This window comes from Canis aureus, chromosome 1 (assembly GCF_053574225.1).
Source record: "Canis aureus isolate CA01 chromosome 1, VMU_Caureus_v.1.0, whole genome shotgun sequence".
Taxonomy (NCBI): domain Eukaryota; kingdom Metazoa; phylum Chordata; class Mammalia; order Carnivora; family Canidae; genus Canis; species Canis aureus.
Genome location: NC_135611.1, coordinates 48,725,722 through 48,744,775, shown reverse-complemented (window position 1 = coordinate 48,744,775; position 19,054 = coordinate 48,725,722). Strand labels below are relative to the sequence as shown.

At 48.3% G+C, this 19,054-nt stretch overlaps 1 protein-coding gene and 1 long non-coding RNA gene across 3 annotated transcripts in view; one reads left to right on the top strand and one right to left on the bottom strand.

The window, feature by feature from the left end:
• Nucleotides 1-3,157: 3,157 nt before the first annotated feature.
• LOC144314501 (uncharacterized) lies at nt 3,158-17,974 on the bottom strand. Of its 2 annotated transcripts, none has more exons than XR_013380399.1 (3): nt 17,099-17,974; nt 11,643-11,746; nt 3,158-4,038 (listed from the first exon to the last, which is right to left on the bottom strand). It is a non-coding gene; the product is annotated as an uncharacterized LOC144314501 (long non-coding RNA). The 2 variants fall into 2 exon arrangements; XR_013380398.1 differs by having other exon boundaries at nt 17,538-17,972.
• The window catches only part of EZR (ezrin), a 50,766-nt gene continuing 49,655 nt past the window's right edge, over nt 17,944-19,054 (top strand). The window contains exon 1 of the mRNA XM_077898683.1: nt 17,944-18,078. The gene's annotated coding sequence lies outside the window, so the exon portion shown is untranslated. The remainder of the gene's footprint in view (nt 18,079-19,054) is intronic.

Below are 19,054 nucleotides of genomic sequence, written 5' to 3'. Positions count from 1 at the left end.
TATTGGTGAAATTATCAAGCAGCTTTCGCTAATAATTGTCTAGGCTTCTCAGCTTAGAATCCAGCACTTTTACAACATTCTGTTAAGACAGCAGATTTCACAAGACAAGACAACCACATTCTGTGTATTGTACAGTTGCCTTACCTGGGTAAATGCAAATGCAATAAATAAATACAGAACTGGAATGGAAACTGAATGTGGCAATCGACATGATTTGGGATCCAGGCCACACTTTTTAGAGCTGGCTTTTCTATCCCTGGCTCACCTGCTTCCTACGGATTTTCTCCCTTCCCTTTATCTGGCCCTGATCTCTCTCACATAAGAAAAAAAAAAAAAGACATTGGGTACCTTTCTTATTGCCCCCAAAGAATGTGACCTCTTTATTCTTTGACCTCATCACACTTTGTAACTCTCACGGTGGTTCCCTAGATCTGTGTGGTGTTCTGGTTATCTATGCACATCCTATCCTTGCCCTCACTGGCTAGGCTGAGAGCTGTACATGTCATCATAAAACTTCTTATGTTTGCAGTGTGTCTCAGTGTTGTGCAGCACACGTGTTGTCTGATGCAATGACGTCTGACTCTTCAATGTCTGGTTCCTGGATAAAATTCCATCATTATCTTCTTTCTTGAAAATGTGCATCCCACTTTGGTATATATCTTCTTGAAGAAAGTTTTGTATAAATTTCAAGGAGCTGGTGATTTGTTTCCACAGTGGAAATATTCGTCTTGTTTAATATCTAAGGAGGCCGGGGATCCCTGGGTGGCTCAGGAGTTTAGCGCCTGTCTTTGGCCCAGGGCGGGATCCTAGAGCCCTGGGATCGAGTACCACATCGGGCTCCCGGCATGGAGCCTGTCTCTCCCTCTGCCTGTGTCTCTGCCTCTCTCTCTATGTCTATCATAAATAAATAAAATATTTTTAAAAAAAATATCTAAGGAGGCCATATGCCAGGTCAGCGTTTTTTCTTAAGAAAATCCCTGGGACACCTGGGTGGCTTAGTTGGTTAAGCATCTGCCTTCAGCTCAGGTCATGATCCCAGAGTCCTGGGATCGAGCCCTACATAAGGCTCTCTGTTCAGTGGAGAGCCTGCTTCTCCTTCTCCCTCTGCTATTTCCTCTCCCTTTGCTGCTCCTTTTCCCTCTGCTCCTCCCCCTGCTTTTACTTGCTCACTCGCTCCCCCCACCCCCTTCAGAGAAATAAATAAGATCTTTAAAAAAAAAAAAGAAAAAGAAAGAAAGAAAGAAAGGAAGGAAGGAAGGAAGGAAGGAAGGAAGGAAGAAAGAAAGAAAGAAAGAAAGAAAGAAAGAAAGAAAGAAAGAGAAAGAGAAAAGGAAATTCCTTGAAACAGAAGCATACAACTTTGGTTGTTAATGAAATTAGAGAAGATAAGGGATGCCAAATTTCATCCTATGGCAGATGGACACTGAGCCTTAGACATATTTTCCTATTTCTAATAGTACGTAATAGATTTTTCACTTCTTGTTGTAAAAATGAAAATCAAAACAAAGCAAAGCTTTACTCTGTAAATTTTGATGTGCTCTGGAAATGTATCTTCAAGGGTTGGCAACAATGGGACATAAATATTAACAGCTGGCATTTGAATCATGTTCTTATTTGATAGGGCAGATTTTATCAGTTCCACTGGATACCAGAGAAAACTGCAGTCATCGAGGTCATCCCAGCTACTCCAAGGTAGAGTTCTATTTCAGACCCAAGTCTCTGATTCCATCTCTTGCGTGATGCCCACTACCCACTCTCGCTCAGGAGAAGAATCTGGTTCCTCACAGAAATCGGGAAGAAGCCGAGAGCTGGAGGTCAGGCTCTGGTTACTGTTTTTCATTCCAGCCTGAATACAATCTCTCGGGAAGAGGCTTGGGCACCCTGGCTTCTGTCTTCCAGACCACTGTCCCTCAGCACACACCCACGTGTACACACACCCCGTCTAGAGAACAAAGAACAGGGTGTGGAGTCCCTGCCTGCCCCACCTTCACATTCCCACAGAGCCAGTCAGGATTCCGTGCTGTGAGGATAGAGGCCAGAATCCCCTGCCATCCAAGCAGGGATGGGCAGCTGCCATCATCACCTCAGCAATTCCCACGGTGCCAGGGGACAGGATAGAGTCTCGGGGCTTAGTGGCCACCGCTTCTCCCTCCCTCTGGAAAAGCTCATCAGTTCAGGGGTTCTGCAGGCCTGCCAATTTAGTAAATATTTGTTAGAGGAAGTGACTAACATGTATTTACTGAGCATCTACTCTATTCAATGTGCAATACTACTAATAATAATTACAATTTCCTGGGCACTTACTAGGTCTGTGAACGGACTCTAATAAACATCACAGTAGCTCTAGGGGTGGTGGTTATTTTATGGACGAGAAAAGACATATGGCTTAAGGACCTTGCTCAGGTTTTATGAGAGGGTGAGTGACAAACCCAGGTCTGTTTCATTCCAGAATTGCCAAGCTGTAGGCAAGGAGCTGGGGATATTGTGAAGGATGGTGGCCTGTATATAGCTCTCATTCCAGGTGTGATGGGTTGAATTGTGTCCCCCAAAAAGACATGTTGAAGTCCTAATCTCTTGCTCCCTGGGTGGCTAAGTTGGTTGAATGTCTGACCAGCTCAGGTTATGATCCCAGGGTCCCAGGACCGAGCCCCGCACCAGGCTCCTTGCTCAGCAAGGAGTCTACTTCTCCCTCTCCCTCTGCCTCTCCCCTGCTCATGTGTGATTTCTTTCTCTCTCTCAAATAAAAGGATAAAATCTTAAAAAAAAAAAAAAAATGAAGTCCTAATCCCCAGTACCTCAGATTTTGAGCTTATTTGGAAATAGGGTAATTACAGATATAATTAAGGTAAAATAAGGTCAGTTCGAAGTAGGGTGAACCCTTAATCCAACATAACTGGTGTTCCTATAAGAAGAAAAGAGACACAGAGAGAAAGCAGCCATGTGATGAGCAGGAAGGGCCTGGATGATGTGGCCACAGGCCAAGGAGTGCCCGGGCCTGCCAGAAGCCAGAGAAGGTGAGGAAGGATCTTCTCCAGAGGATTTCCAAGGGAGCCTTGATTTCAGCCTTCCGGCCTCCAGAACTGTGAGATAATAAATTTCTGTTGTTTGAAGCCACCAAGCATGTGATGCTTTGTTATGGCAGTTCCAGGAAACTAATACACCAGGTAAAACGAAGTGTTTTAATAGAGGCATGCAGCAAGTATCACAAGACTTAGTCTGCTGTATAGAAAAGCAGACTGGGAAGGCCTAGAAAGGGGAAGAGAAAAAAGCATGCTGCCTTTGCACTTATTCTTGAAGGTTAAGTAGGCTTCAGGCAGTGAAGAGGTGGGGCAGATGGGCTGAGGAGCACGCCCAGGCCCTGGAAAGGCAGCAGCCCGGGGCACAGAGGAGCCTCCGGCCAGCCTTGGGCGGGGTGAAGGCCCTGTGTAGGTGCGGCAAGGGCTGCAGAGATTGTCAGGCCGTCTGCCCCCAGCCTTGCCCGGGGGCCCCCTTCAGAAGAGGTCCAAGGTGTCTCTTCTGGGCTCAGGACCCCTCTTGCCCCTAAGCACATTTACTCTGCTGGACACGACAGCAAGCCAGCCCTGGTGCACCCCCTTTTCTGCTTGCTTAGATAAGGACCCCGCCCTGCCCTGCTCCCGGTCAACTTGCCCTGCTCAGGCTAGGAGTCAGGTCTTCTGAGCAGGGCCCTCCATTCATTTGCGGGCCCCTCCCTGGGGACTGAGTCCTCCCTCTGACCTCTAGGTCTTGAATCTTCCCTGAGTGTGGTGACTCCTTCCAAGACCTTCCACCTATGATCAGTCCCACGGAGCTGCCTGGCTGTGTCCTCTGCCCAGCTGAGCCAGCCTCTCTGGCCCCACAGCTGGCTTCATTCCAGGTCCCAGTTCTTCCTGCCTTGAGCTGGAGCCCTGAAGGTCTGGGAGCAGGAGTGTGACATGATCCAAGCCATAGCTCTAGCTGCTGTGTCAGTGCTGAACTGAAAAACAGACCACGTGGAAGCTGTGTCTGGCAGGAACGGGGTGCTTGATGAGTATCTGTAGGCTAAATGAACAGATAAAAAAGGCAACAATATGAAGATTATTATGATTATCCAGGACAGAGGTACAGAGCACCTCAAAGTGGTCTTGCCCTGTTTTAGATGCCGATGACAGCGGGACAGCAGGTCATGGGCTGTGTGATGCAGAGGGGAGAGGGAAGGCTTTCCCGTTCAATAGTCTGGCTTCAGTCCTGGAGCTCCTGTGCCTTCTGGCCACCTGCTTTGGAGAAGTGACTTCACCTCCATGCCTCAGCTTCCTCCCCATGGCACTGACCTGTGCACACCCACCTCTCAGAGCGACTAGGGAGACTGAATGTGGGCGCAGGACAGTTAAAGTTCACAGTGGCCTGCACATGGGGAAATGGGTCAGTGGGTGGTGGACCCTCTCAGCCAGACTCTAATTACTTGAAGGAAAAATCAAAGAATTGAGGCATCACTCAGGTTCTCAAGGGTCTGGGACATCTGGAGAGGGGGTTACCTGGCAGGCATGCAGACTCAGAAAATAAAATGAGGGCCAGTCTAGTGCCTTGCAGAGGATTGGCACTTACTAAGATAGTTGGGAAAACACAGACCAATTACACAAATGACCAGATCTGGGTGTGACATGAAAACGAAAAGTACAAGCCCAAAGCCAGCAGGGCTGCCCTGACACATGTTGTAGTGCCAAGACCCAGGGTCAGCACGGACCCTTGGGGCTGGCAGAGGGCTAGTGTGGTCCGAGTGGCTCTAGCTGGGGGAGAAATGGGCTGGAAACCAGGCTGGAAAACAGCAGGGGGAGTCAGGCCAGAAAAGAAGAGGCAGATCTGAGTGGAACTGTCCAGGATAAATCCAGAGGGTGTGGATGGGAAGGAGAAAAGGAGCTGTGGATGATGAAGATGTTTACAAGCAGTCTGACTGTCAAGCCGCCCGGAGTGCCTTCAGGGGTAATCTGAGCTGGGGCCTGGCTGGCAGAGCCTTGGAGTGGAAGCAAGGCTTCTTTTCCTGTTCACTCCCAGAGTCCCCTGGGGTGGAGGGGGCCAGGATGTTCTCCCAGTTATCCGCACAACAGACACGCACCGCCCCAGCCACATGCCTACGTCTCTTAGCAGCAAAGGGACCTTCTCAGATGACACAGCGCGCTGTTTTCCGTTGTTCAGAGGTCTGTGCTGCAAAGGTTCGCCACAACTATAATTGAGTAGAAGTGAACCACCACTCTGAATTCTACAACGGAACTTTTGAATTTGTAAAGAACCCATCACATTTAGTGATCAATGTGCATGCTAGAGACAAAAGTTAGGATAAAATACCCAGGTGGAGGGGTGCCTCGCTGACTCAGCCCGTACCCCTTGATCTCGGGGTTGTGAGTTTGAACCCCACATTGGGTGTAGAGATTACTTAAAGAATAAAACAAAATTAAGAAAATATATATCCGGGATGCCCCAGTGGCTCAGTTAAGTGTCCAACTCTTGATTTTGGCTCAGGTCCTGATCTCAGAGTTATGAGACGGAGCCCTGAGTCGGGCTCTATGCCCAGCTGGAGTCGGCTTAAGATTCTCACTCTCCATCTGCCCCTCTCCCTGCTTGCTCTCTTTTTTTCTCTCTCAAATAAATAAATATTTTTTAAAAATCCAAATGGAGTAGCTCAGCCTGTTCTGGACATATCCCAGCAGAGATCTTTATGAGATCCATTTATTTATAATGAGACCTCATAAAGATCCACATTAACAAAGAGGACTACCGGAGAGAAATCTGCCCTATCAGATGTGAAGTTATGCTGACCACAAATCCCCAGAGATGCCAGAACACACAGACCACCTGGCAGTCAGACCCAGTACACATGGGAACTTCAGGCAGGATAGAGGTGATGCCACCATTCAATGGGGAAAGGATGGGCCTTAAAGTGAATAAGCTGGGGAAACTGCCCCTCTGTGTGCAAAAAAATAAGACCGTGTCCCTACTTAACTGCCCGTAAGGATGGACCATGTTTCCAAAGCGGGTAGAGAGACCTACATGTGGAAGGGTGAAACTAAAAAAGTTAATGAAAGAAAATGAAGACAATGTTTTTCCAAAATAAGGAAAGAAAATACTTCTAAAATCGAGTGTTAAGGACATAAAACTATCAGGCAAGACATTAATGAATTCAAAAACAAAGAACACCATGAGCAAAATTAGTTTAGCTGATGGCGAATGTATTTGCATGGTCTAAAACTGGCAGGGGATTAATAGCCAGAAAACGTAGGAAACTCTTGCAAATGACAAGGAAACCCCTACAAAAACAGGCAAAAGAAAGGAATAATTTCCGAATAAGGAAATCCAAAAGGCCAAGGCATAGTGGAACCACTCAAATATGTTAGTAATCAGAGGAATGCAGATTAAAGCAATAATAAGGTATTTTGAAGTTATCATCATGGCACCAAGTAAGTGTGGTCGGATGAAGATGTGAGACCCTCCCACCCATGCCCTGTTGGGGAGTGCATGTGTGAGAGCCATTCTGTCATTCCCTAGTCAATTTATACATATTCAGACTTTTTTTCTAAAGATTTATTTATTTATTTATTTATTTATTTATTTATTTGGAGAAAGCAAGCCGACACGAGTGGGAGGGGCAAAGGGAGAGAGACGATCTCAAGCATATTCCCCAATGAGTGCAGATTTGCCCTCTCCGGGCTCCATCTCACGACCTGAGCTGAAACCTAGAGTGGAACATTTAACCAACTGAGCCACCCAGGTGTCCCTACATACTTAGACATTTGACTGGGGGGACCACTCATCTTGCTTAACTTTGGACAATCTTGGTTTATGCCTCTTGTCCTGGTATAATTATCAATAGTGCCCCCTTTCATTCTCTACATTGTCCTTGTTCGGGCAGCCTGGGTGGCTCAGCGGTTTGGCACCACCTTCAGCCCAGGGCGTGATCCTGGAGACCTGGAATCAAGTCCCACGTCAGGATCCCTGCATAGAACCTGCTTCTCCCTCTGCCTGTGTCTCTGTCTCTCACTTTCTCTCTCTCTCTCTCTCTGTGTCTCTCATGAATAAATAAATAAAATCTTTAAAAAATAAAAAATAAATTGTCCTTGTTCAAATCATAAATGACATGACCACTTTCCTAGGACCCAACAATTTCACCGGTGATTGTACATACCAGTGAAACACTCCAGTTCATAGAAATCTGGATGCAATATTTATGGTGTGGGCGTAACTTGAATGTCTAATCCGGGAGACCGGGCAGGTAACATGGTGGATACTCACCAGAAGGATGATGTAAGTGTGAGGAAACCCATAGCAGCACAGGTGGACAATAATAATAATAATAATAATAATAACAAAAACACATCAGAAGGAGATATAAAATCTATATCATTTTTAAAGAAGATTTTATTTTTAAGTAATCTCCATACCCAACATGGAGTCAAGAGTTGCATGCTCTACTGACTGAGCCAGCCAGGTGCCCCAAACTCATATCATTTATATAAACTAAAAGTATGTGTACACAAAACAATATACATTTCGCAGAATATATATATAAACAAAGATATGCACTAAACACATTAGGATGATAAGGGAACAGAAAATAGGAATAAAAAGGGGGTAATTATAACATTAAGAGCTGGATTCAATTCCAATAGGTGGAATCTTCTGTGAAAGATCTCTGAGGTTAAATATTCAGTGAGTCACCCATAGATACATCTTAGTTGCTACTGTTTGCTAAGAACTCTTAGTGCTACCTGGAGTTGAAAGGAAAACATTTCGATTCATCCAAACACATTGATAGAATAAAAACATTGATTGAGTTCTGCCCTGTGTCAGTCACTGAAGTGGATACCAGGAAATAAGGACAAAATGTCTTCAAGGAGCCATAACCAAGTTCCTAACTTAAATTAAAACATTTCCACTAGTGGCACCTAGGTGGCTGAGTTGGTTAAGCATCTGCCTTCAGCTCAGGTCGTGACCCCGGGGTCCTGGGATCCAGCTCTGCATCAGGCTCTCTGCTCAGCAGGGAGTCTGCTTCTCCCTCCGCCCCTATCCCCTGCTGTGCACGTGGTTGCTTCTCTCTCTTTCTTTCTCTCTCGCCAGTAAATAAATAAAATCTTTAAAAAAATATTTTGACTAATAAAAAATTCCTTTTGATGTAATTAACCATAAACATAAATATTTGGACCAAGTAAGTCTAGTCTTAAATGCTTTGAGAGTTCGCATAGTACTTAGAATGGAGTCCGATTCACTATTTAGGGGAGACTTGATTCCTCAGTAGTGCTTTTTTTTTTTTTTTAATTTTTTTTTTATTTATTTATGATAGGCACACAGTGAGAGAGAGAGAGAGACACAGGCAGAGGGAGAAGCAGGCTCCATGCACCGGGAGCCCGATGTGGGATTCGATCCCGGGTCTCCAGGATCGCGCCCTGGGCCAAAGGCAGGCGCCAAACCGCTGCGCCACCCAGGGATCCCCCCTGAGTAGTGTTTTAAAACAGGGGAGAAAAACAATAAAACGGGAGAGATATAGTGGCTGGAAATGGGTATTCTCGATGGAGAAGAGAGAGGAGCCAGAAGAGGAGGGAACAGGTGTCTTGAGGGCCGTGGGAGACATTGGAGACGATATTGGAGGAGTGGTGGGATGGAAGAGGCCAGACTCTGATATTGCAGGGATCAGAAAGAGACAGATAAGGAGCCCTACTAGCTGAGCATCTTGAAATCTTTAATGAAAAGAGGTTTCATTGTTTCAGGAAATCTTGGGAGAATCCAAGCAGGAAGTTCACGGTGCTGAAACAGCACTTGAGGGTTGACTATGGTTTTCAGCTTGTGTGGAGCAGCCTGGTTTGGGGGGGGCAGGTGGTACCCATTAGTTTGAAGGTGCTCTTCTTTCCCACCCTGGTTTTGAAACAATGGAGAGCGTTATTGTAATAAAGCCACTATTGGGAATGCAGCCTAGATCCAAGGGCAGGCAGACATCTTAAAACTGAACCACAGAATCAGATGAGTGTCCTGCCCTGCTGGAGGTGGCTCTGTACCACCACATCTACCACAAGTGTGGCCTGAAGGGGCAGAGCAGTCCTCTTTGCAGGCAGGCTATCTCCCAAGAGATAGAGAGACTAAGGGACAGCCAGCACATGACCAAATTCCTCTTCCAAGTGCACCAGTCAGAATGCATCAGGCCTCCTCTACTGAGGCAACCAGGGAGGCAGATGCATTACCCTCATGGAGTTCCCTCAGAGGGGAAGAAGTAGTCTACCTCCCATTTGAAAGTGAGGTCTTCCTCAGTTATGAGATCCTCTCAGTTGCAAGTTCTAGAAGGTTACGGCCAACCCTTGGGATAAAGGGAAGGGGACAGATAAGACCAGAATTCTGAGCTTTGGGACAGTCACAATACCTAGTTTGTCAGCATTACAATCTGTTTGATCCCTATCTGCTAGATAGTGCCCACCCTAAAGTCTACAAAACACGGGATGACAGGTTGACAACCTCAATGAACTCTGCTCTAAGACTTAACATATCTTTTTGATTGTGGTTGGGCTGTTTTGCTTTCTTTTGTAAAAACAATTTCAAAATAAATGCAAGTCTCAGGAGAGGCCTCTCTGACATACCAGCTTTGTGATAGGTGGGTCCAGGAGGAGAAACATGTTCTAGGATGGTCAGACATCTTTAGAAGAAGAAAGCTGCTTGGAATGGTGGCAGATCTGCACCCAATACCCACATGGTGTGCTAGGTTGATTCTGTGGCCTCTCGGAGCAGGTTTTGTGGCGACAGCGATGACAGATCAGAGGAGCTGGCCAATGACAAAGTGGTGGGACAGTGCCAGTCCAGATGCAAGACAGACTGTTGTGGCAAGGAAATACGCAGAAAACCAGAAGCTCCTCCTTTTTGTTAAGTGGGTATATATAAGAAGAAAGGACAGAGCTGGGGCTGGGCAGACAGCTCAGTCGGCGCCACAGCCATCTACACAGGGAGGGCCTGCCAGGGACAACGTGCACACAAAGGAGGGGACCCCTTCCCTGAACATCCCTTAAGTTATTAGCTGTGACAGACAATCCCCAAAACAGAAAGCATAACCACAAGAACTGTCTTTATGAATGTGCGGAATGGAAAGATTGGGTGGCAAGGCCTGGGGACAGCTTGTTTCCTACCACATCCAGACACACAGAGACCAGCCCCTGCCAGCAACGTCGCCTGCAGGGCAAGAGCATGTCTGCAGTGACAGCACTCTGGAGCTGAGTGGGATCTTACACGGCACCGGGTTGAACCCATATGTTCCACAGATAATAAAGCCAGTCTATGGAGCCCAAGGCAGTGGACATACCCACCCAGCCTACAGACGTGTGTTGTTTGGCTTGCAGAGTGTTTGGAAAAAAATTTTTTAACTAACTGCCAACATTTAAAAATTGGGAAAACTTGTGTTAAAATCAGGATTTCAAGCTTTTCTTGAAAGTTAGACGTGGGATAGGCCCACATTCCAGCTTGCCAACAGCCACAGGCAGAAACTGAGGGGTGGTGGCTAGGTCCTTCAGACCCTCCTGCTCCTCCTGTGAGTCTGGCTGCTTCCCCTTTAGCTGGGATGCCTGCCCTGCTAGCATTTTTGCCCATGGCATGGTCTGAAATGGTGTGCTGACAATCCCAGATCATGGCAGAGTTGGGACCAGCTCCAGGTCTTACAGTTGTCTTTGGACTCTACTACCCAGCCATCCACGCATTCCTGAATCAAATCGTTGGGGTCAGTTGAGGACCTAGTCCCGGAGGCAGCTTGGAATTGCAGATTGGCCAAGTGACAATGCCAAGTTCATGGAAATTCATGGGAAGTCTGGTAAGCCCTGAACAGCCAAAGGCCAAGTTTTATTAAGTGTGAACTTTAGGGGTTTCATCTGTCTTGCTCTCCACTGTAACCCACTGCACGACAAGAAGCAGGATCTCGATAAATATTTCTCGAATGACATACGTGATCCATGTTTCATCCTAAAGCATTGTTCAAGATGTTGTAAAGATGAGTTCATTCTGGACTCAGTCCTTTAGATATTCAGTAAGATCCAGCCAGTTCAGGTAACATTCATCACTTGCCACAAAAATTTGCCCTGTTAGCGAATGGTCTTTTTTTTTTTTTTTCCCAGATTTTATTTATTTATTTATTTATTTATTTATTTATTAATTAAAGATTTTATTTATTTATTCATGATAGTCACACAGAGAGAGAGACAGAGAGGCAGAGACACAGACAGAGGGAGAAGCAGGCTCCATGCAGGGAGCCCGATGTGGGATTCGATCCCGGGTCTCCAGGATCACGCCCTGGGCCAAAGGCAGGCGCCAAACCGCTGCGCCACCCAGGGATCCCCAGATTTTATTTATTTAAGAGAGAGGGAAACAGAGATAGCGAGAGAGAGCACAGAGACAAAGGCAGGCTCTCAGCCGACTGAGCCCCCCAGGTGCCCCAGCTTTTTTTTAACTTTCATTTTAAGTGCCAAATCTTCAGTGTACATGTCAACTCTCTAGGATCCAGACATTTCAATGCTCAATGAGAGAATGTAGTCACTACAAACACACAGAGCTCTGTGTTTGATTCAGCCCAGTAAGTATTAACTGAGCTCCTATTATGTGCAAAGTTCCATTCCAAGTACTTGAGGTAGTAAAACAGCAGACATTGGCCTTACCTTCAAGGAGCTCACAGTTTGAGTAGACAACATTCCAAGAAGATGCTAAAATCACCTCCATCATGCTGGGTATTTATAGCACATTAACCGCTTTGTTAAGCTAGCTTTTGAAAAATTGAAAAGAAAGAAAAAGAATTTCATGATGATGTAAAAATATTTATGGTTTATATATTCTGCAACCAAACACCTGATTACTAATAACTAATTTATTTGGGAGCTAGTCAGTTTTCATATTATGTGGATTTTTTTTCCATATAAAACATTAAACCATGCAGAGAGGAGACAGATCAACTTCAGAGCACGGGCTTCTCCAGGGGAGGGCTCAGTGGGCTTTCCAGCTTTCTTTTTTTTTTTTTAAATCTGAAGACAATGTGATAAAATATTATCATGTTAAATCTGGACAGTGGGTACGTAGTTGTATACTGAATTGTTTTCTGAAGATTACACTATTTTATAATTTTTACAAATTATAAAATGACACGCAGAACAGACATAATAAGCCCCTTTCCTGAGAAAACTATCATTATGAACCCAAGGCCTCAGGGCCCCTGAGGAGTGTAGATGGGTCTGTCTCTGAGCTACGTGACCCCAGTTGGCTATACTTGTGTCATTGTCTGTTCTGTGTATTATTTCTGCCTCTTTGCCATCAAGCACTGTGTCTTACGGCTGGGCTGTACCGCTGTCAGAATATCTGCTTGTACCTTGCACCCTGCCTTCTAATCTGCTGTGTCCTGGGGCAAGAGCTAATCAAACTTGTTAGAATCCCCAGTAAAATGGAATTAAAGGAAACACAGATTCTAAATAGATGAAATTTTTTTTAAAAGATTTTATTTATTTATGAGAGATATACAGAGAGAGCAGAGACATCAGAGAGATACACAGAGGGAGAAGCAGGCTCTCTGCAGAGAACCTGATGTGGGATTCAATCCCAGGACCTGGGATCATGACCTGAGCCAAAGACAGAGGCTCAACCACTGAGCCACCCAGGTGCCTCTAAATAGATGAAGTTTTTAAACATTTCTTTCCCCTACCATCATCTGTTTTCTGATGGTGTTTTGGGCACCTGGGATCTAGGTAAGTAATGTGTTTCCATGGTTATCCATCCAGGGCATAGCAGTAAGGTTATTTCTTGGAAAGAAAACTAACCTGACTACACCGGCTTTGGTACCAATCAGCTGTGTTCATTCATTTGTTTATTCAACAAATATGCACTGAACATCTACTAGGTGCCAGGCACTGTTCTAGCTACTGAGGGCATAGTGATGAACAGACAGGAGCTTCAGTCCTTGTAGGGGAGGGCGACAGAAAACAAAGGCCTAAACAAGCAAGACAGAGCAGAGAGTGTGAAGTGCTCTGAACACAGCAAACCAGGTGAAGCAGCAAGAAGGGACCTGGGGATGGCACTTCACGTGAGAAAGTTGAGATGTGCCCTCAAGGAAGGCAGTATTTGGATAAAGGCCAGGCTGGCAGAGATGAGAGAGTGGCATCCCAGGCAGAGAGAGTATCACATGTGAGGTCCCTAAAGCAGGAATGGGGTTGATGCACTCACAGAACAGAAATGCCAGGCAGCTGGAACAAGGTGAGCACAGCACCAGGGAGATGGACCTCAGATGCAGGTGGAGAAGCAGGCAGGAGGGGATCTCACAAGGCCAAGGAAACGGTGTGAATGTCATGCTAAAATCCACTGGCTAGGGTATGACACGATTTGATATATTCTGCAAAGGGTCTGGTACCTCTGCTACACTGGACGCAGAGGGATAGGGATGAAGCGGGGTCAAGGGACAAAGAGGAATTCCGGCTGGCTTCTAGGTTTGGGACCAAGCAACAGAGTTTGGCTGCTCCTGCTGTTTGCTGAGAAGGGGAAGGTTGGGAGAAGGGCAGTTTTCGACAAATCAAGAGTCCTGGAGATATCCAAGTATAAAATTGTTGCTCAGGGGAGAGGTCAGGGCTGGAAATGTTATGTAAGCCTTGGGATCAGCTGACACGACCTAGGAAGTGACTGCGCACAGGTAAGCGCCCAAGAATGGGCTCTGGGCTAAGCCTGAGGTAGGAGGTTGGGGAGAGGGCACTGGAGAGGACAGAGGGGAAAAACAAACCCTAACAACAGAATGCTCCCAGGGACTGATTCACGCGTGGAAGGCTGCTTAGGAGGAGAAGATGAGGCATAGAAGTTTGGCTCCAGGATTTAGCAAGTTGAAAGTCACTGGCATCCTGACAAGAAAAGTCTGGGTGCAGGAGTGCAGACAATTAATTTAATTTCTGTGGAGCTGCTTCCTCTGTGAAATGTGGATGATGGAAGAGATGATATTTGAGGTCTTGTCCGTTACATACTGTACAATTTTTAAACCGGATTTTTTTTTTAGATCCTCATAAAATGGGGCGTCTTGGTGCCTCAGTTGGCTAAGCATCTGCCTTGGGCTCAGGTCATGATCCCAGGGGCCTGGGATTGAGCCCCCACATTGGGCTCCCTTCTCAGCAGGGAGTCTACCTCTCCCTCTGCCCCTCCTCCTGCTTGTGCTTTCTCTTTCTCAAATAAATAAGATCTTTAAAAAAACAAAAACAAAAACAAAAAAAGAGCATCTGCCTTCAGTTTAGGTCATAATCTCAGCCAAGGTCCTGGGATTAAGCTCCAAATTGCAGGCTCCCTGCTCAGCGGAGAGTCTGCTTCTCCCTCTCTGTCCCCCCTCATGCTCTCTCTCTCCGACAAATAAGTAAAATCTTTTTTAAAAATCTCAAAATGGTCAGAGATAAGAAAAATTATAAAAGAAGCTATGCTTTTAGAGAGTTTATTAGTCAAAAAGTTGTGTGGTCACTAATACTCTCCTACATAAAACTTGTAGGGTTATTTATGTAAATTTTTAAATAAGCCAAGGAAACTTTCAAATAGAACACCGAGTGGCCAGATTTCTCAGTGGACCCAAATGATGGAAGCTGTGCCATCAAGATAGTACCAAGAGACTCCTAGTATATTGCCCTGTGAAGACCCTTAAACATTATTTCTAGACACAAGGCAGCAGCCACCTGTCAGACCGTCAGGGTTCTTACTCAAACTTTGCTCCTGAATTTTCACACAAGGTTACTGAGTCCTGAAAAATAACCTCAATCGTTGTTTGGCCAAGGGTACCCTACGTATTTCCCTATTGCCTATTGACCGCTCTGTTGAAGTGAAAGGAGCTAGAGATGGTCATACTATTTGTGAACTTTTTTTTTTTTTTTGGTTGAGATAACCTGGCACCAGTGTGGAGACTGGCTCGGGGGTGATCTCATAGGAAAGCTGCCCTCGGCTAGATCAGGGAATGGTATCTAAGACTGTTGGCTCCGGGTTTTCTTACTTCCTCCCATGATATTGATTAATAAACGTGAACAAAAACCATGGCTTAGAAAAGACAGAGGTATAATTTCACAGAAGAATTGTGAAGAGAGAGACAATAAATAATATTGTCAGGATCCTGATACATCTTAAGTCAGCTGTTCTGAAATTTTGGTATGCATCAGATTCACCTGGGGGCTTGCTAAAACCATAGAGCCCAGGGTTTACCTGAGCCTTACTGGCTTGTGATTCCTGGAGGGGGCTCCTTGAATGATTCCAAGGCAACTGAAGCTTCAGGGCCACTGTCCTAAGCAATTCTCTCTCTCTCTCTCTCTCTTTTTAATATTATTTATTTATTCATGAGAGACAGAGAGAAGCAGAGACATTGGTAGAGGGAGAAGCAAGCTCCCTGCGGGGAGCCCGAAGTGGGACTCATCCCAGCCACCTGGGGATCATAACCTGAGCCAAAGGCAGATGCTCAATCACTGAGCCACCCAGGTGCCCCTGTCCTAAGCAATTCTCATAGATGCCTTGGAATTGGTTCTTCTGTGTGTGTTGGGGAGGGCGGGGGCAGGGAAGGAGTTTAGGTCCCAATGTCAGATGAAAATAAATTACCCCTGGTAAATCCTCTTAAAACACTCATAAGATACAGCAGGAATGTTTTTGCAGAGGAAGAAAACCCTGTAGAGCAGCACGTAAGGATAATGCTTACAGTAAGACACATGAGGAATGCGTATGCAAACTATATCTTTATACTATTCTAACTTACAGGAGAAAAGTATGCCTAGAAGTCAAAATGCTCAAAAAAAAAAAAAAAGCAAAATTAAATGCTCCATTTTATGACTTAGTGACACAAAAACACCATGAAATATATATTATTAAGTCCATTTTACGGATGAAGAAGTGGGAGCTCAGTCACTTTAAAGAGATTTGCCCGAAATGATTGGCATGTCAGTAATGGAACCAAGATTCAGACTTAGTTCTGTTTGCTCTTTTCATTAAACTTTTTGAGATAACTGTAGATTCACATGTTGTAAGAATGCAATCTTTTCATTTTGATCACACTGCCAGAGGCCAGTTCTTTTTTTTTTTTTTTTTAAAGACTTTGAGATAGAGAGTGAGAGTGCACAAGTCGGAGGTGGGGAAGGGGCAGAGGGAGAAGCAGGCTCTCCACTGAGCAGGGACCTCAATGTGGGACTCAATCTCAGGACCCCGGGATTATGAACTGAGCAGACTCTTAACCCACTAAACCACCCAGATGCCCCAAGGGCCAGTTCATTTTTAAGCATTCCCCTGAAGGGTAAAGTTCAGAAATGCTTCAGAAGGTCTTGGGCCACTGCTCTTTTAAACATCTAATTTAAAAGACAATATGCTAGGGGCAGCTGGGTGGCTCAGTGGTTGAGCATCTGCCTTTGGCTCTGGGCATGATCCCGGGGTCCTGGGATGGAGTCCCGTATCAGGCTCCCCGCGGGAAGCCTGTCTCTGCCTATGTCTCTGCTTATCTCTCTGTGTCTCTCATAAATAAAAAAATAAAATCTTTAAAAGAATAAATGAAAAAAAACCTATGTGCTATAAACTGGGTAAAAAAAACAAAACACAAAAAACAATAGATCAGAAGCACAGTGTCAGGAGAGTTGGAACCAAAAATGGCTCCCAAGGCTCCAGGCAGTGATAAGGAGGGAGAGAGGGTGTGCGAGGAGGACATGTCCAATCGGAACCATTGTCACGGTAGGTTATTTAATATCTTTTCATAGTTTTTTCCTACTGCACTTACCCTTCTATCTCCATTTTAATATTAAAGTCTCTCAGAATAAACGCACTTGTCAGAATACAGGACAAAGGCCTCGGGCCTCACCGGGGCCTCTGCCCTGCTGTGGACCTGCAGCTGAGAGAGGGTCACAGGTGCCTACTGACAAGGGTTACCCCATCAGTGGTCTGTCCCTGTGGCAGGTTAGGCATTAGGAGGAAGCCCTCACTGTGTTAGGTACTTAGCATGCATGATCTCATTTAATCCCTAAAGCCCACAGAGTATCTCCATTCTACACAGCAGGAAACGGAGTCTTATTTGGTGCTTTGCCAAAGTGACCGGCTACTCTTTGTACCAGGACAGATTTAAGCCCTGTTCTAGGCATCTTACATATATTACCTCTAATCCCCATAAGGACTCCATGAAAAGGGTGCCATAATTATGCCATTTTGCAGATGCGAAAGCACTAACTTATTTAAATAACTCTCTCAGCCCAAGAAGTTAGTGGTGAGCCCAGGAAGGGAATCCAGGAGAGGCTCTGGTCTCAAGCCTGAGCCGGCATCACAACCACCTGGACGCAGGAACGCGCAGACTGCTGGGCCCCAGCCCCAGTTTCGGACTCCGGGGGCGGCCCCTGTGAATTTCCGCTTCTGCAGGTTCACAGGTGAGGTCGGAGCTGCTGGTCTGAGGACACAGCCCTAGAGTCCGCTGCCTTAGTCACTGTGCAACAAATCCCAGGGGCCACCGAAGTACACGTGTTTTTAAAAGTTCCTCTTGGGGAGCGTGTGCAAAAATTATTGAAAACGATTCCCAGAATCTCTGCCCGCGGAGATTTTACCATAGTCCGCGGTGAGTCAAGTCAGACGAGACCGCACCGTGTCCCCGACGCCGAGCGCTCGGCCGCGGGGCGCCTTCTCCGCCGAACCCGAAGGCAGGGGCGCGGCCCACGTGCGCCCCGACGCAGCGGCCCCGCCCGCGCCCCCAGCGGCCTGCCCGGGCACCCCACCGCGGCCGCCCGCGCGCCCAGCTTTTTTGACGTTATTTTGGTGTCCCTTGGCCCTCCGTGGAGCGAACGGTCTCACGCCTTAGGCGTCTGCAGCCAGAGACACCGCAGTGGGGTCAGACTCGGCCACGCTCTCGGCGAGCGGGCGCGCCCACCCGGGTCCCCGCCGCCCTGGGGGAAGCCGGCGGCGAGGGGCGCCCCGGGGCCGGGCCGCAGCCATGTTGCGCGCCGGGAGCGCCTGGCGGGGCGGGCGGGGCGGTTAGGGGCGCGGCCCCGGGACCCCGCCCCGCCGAGGACTCTCGGGAGCTCGCGCGGCGGCCGCACAGCGCGGACACACCGGCGGCGGGGAGCGCGCGGTCCTCTGCAGGCGCCGCGGGTGAGCGGGCGCGTGGCCCGGGCGGGGGGCGGCGGGCGGCGGGCGGCGGGCGGCGGGGTTCGCGCCCCGAGGGGGGCAGGTGTGGCGCGGCCGGCCGGGGGGGAGCGCGGGCCCGGAGCCGGTGGTCCTGGGAAGAGCCGCGCTCGCCCCGCCGCCTCCGGGCTCGGGGTCCCCTCGGCTCTGTCTCCGGGCGCAAGCAAGCGGCAGGTGGAGCTGAGCCTGCAGGTGTGGCCGCCCCCGCCGCTCCGGCCCGTCCGCCGTCGGCTCCGTCCCCCAAGTGCCCGCCGAGCCCGGCCGCGTGGGCGCGCGTCCTGCCCGGCCCCTCCCGCCGCGCCCGGCCCGCGGCCCTCCGGCCCCTCCGGGGCGGGGACCATTTTTAAAAAGTGTTTCTCAAAGGCTTGACGGTTGCGGTTTCAGCCGTGGGGCAAACGGTTGCTTCACAAAGTGAAACTTGGTGTCTGCTGGGCTCGGGGCTGGCTTCCTGGAAGTCCGGGGAGCACCTCGGAGGACGCCCCGCCCGCTTGCGCGTCCCCGAGTGGGGCCCCCTCCGCCGGGCCCCCTCCCCACTAGGTCCCCACCCCCCGGCCCCCTCCCCACTAGGTCCCCTCCACCCGGGCCACCTCCCTCGGGGTCTCCTCCCCACTAAGTCCCCACCCCCGGGCCCCCTCCCTCGGGGTCTCCTCCCCACTAAGTCCCCACCCCCGGGCTCCCTCCCCACTAGGTCCCCACCCCCCCGGGCCCCCACCCCCCGAGGTCCCCTCCCCACTAGGTCCCCTGCCCCGGGGCCCCTCCGCCGGGGCCCCTCCCCACTAGGTCCCCTCCACCCGGGCCCCCTCCCCTCTGGGTCCCCACCCCCCCGGGCCCCCTCCCCTCTAGGTCCCCACCCCACCCACGCCCCCTGCGCGGGCCTCCTCCCCACCAAGTCCCCACCCCGCCGGGCCCCCTCCCCCTTGCCCCGTCCCCTCCCGGCCGTCCG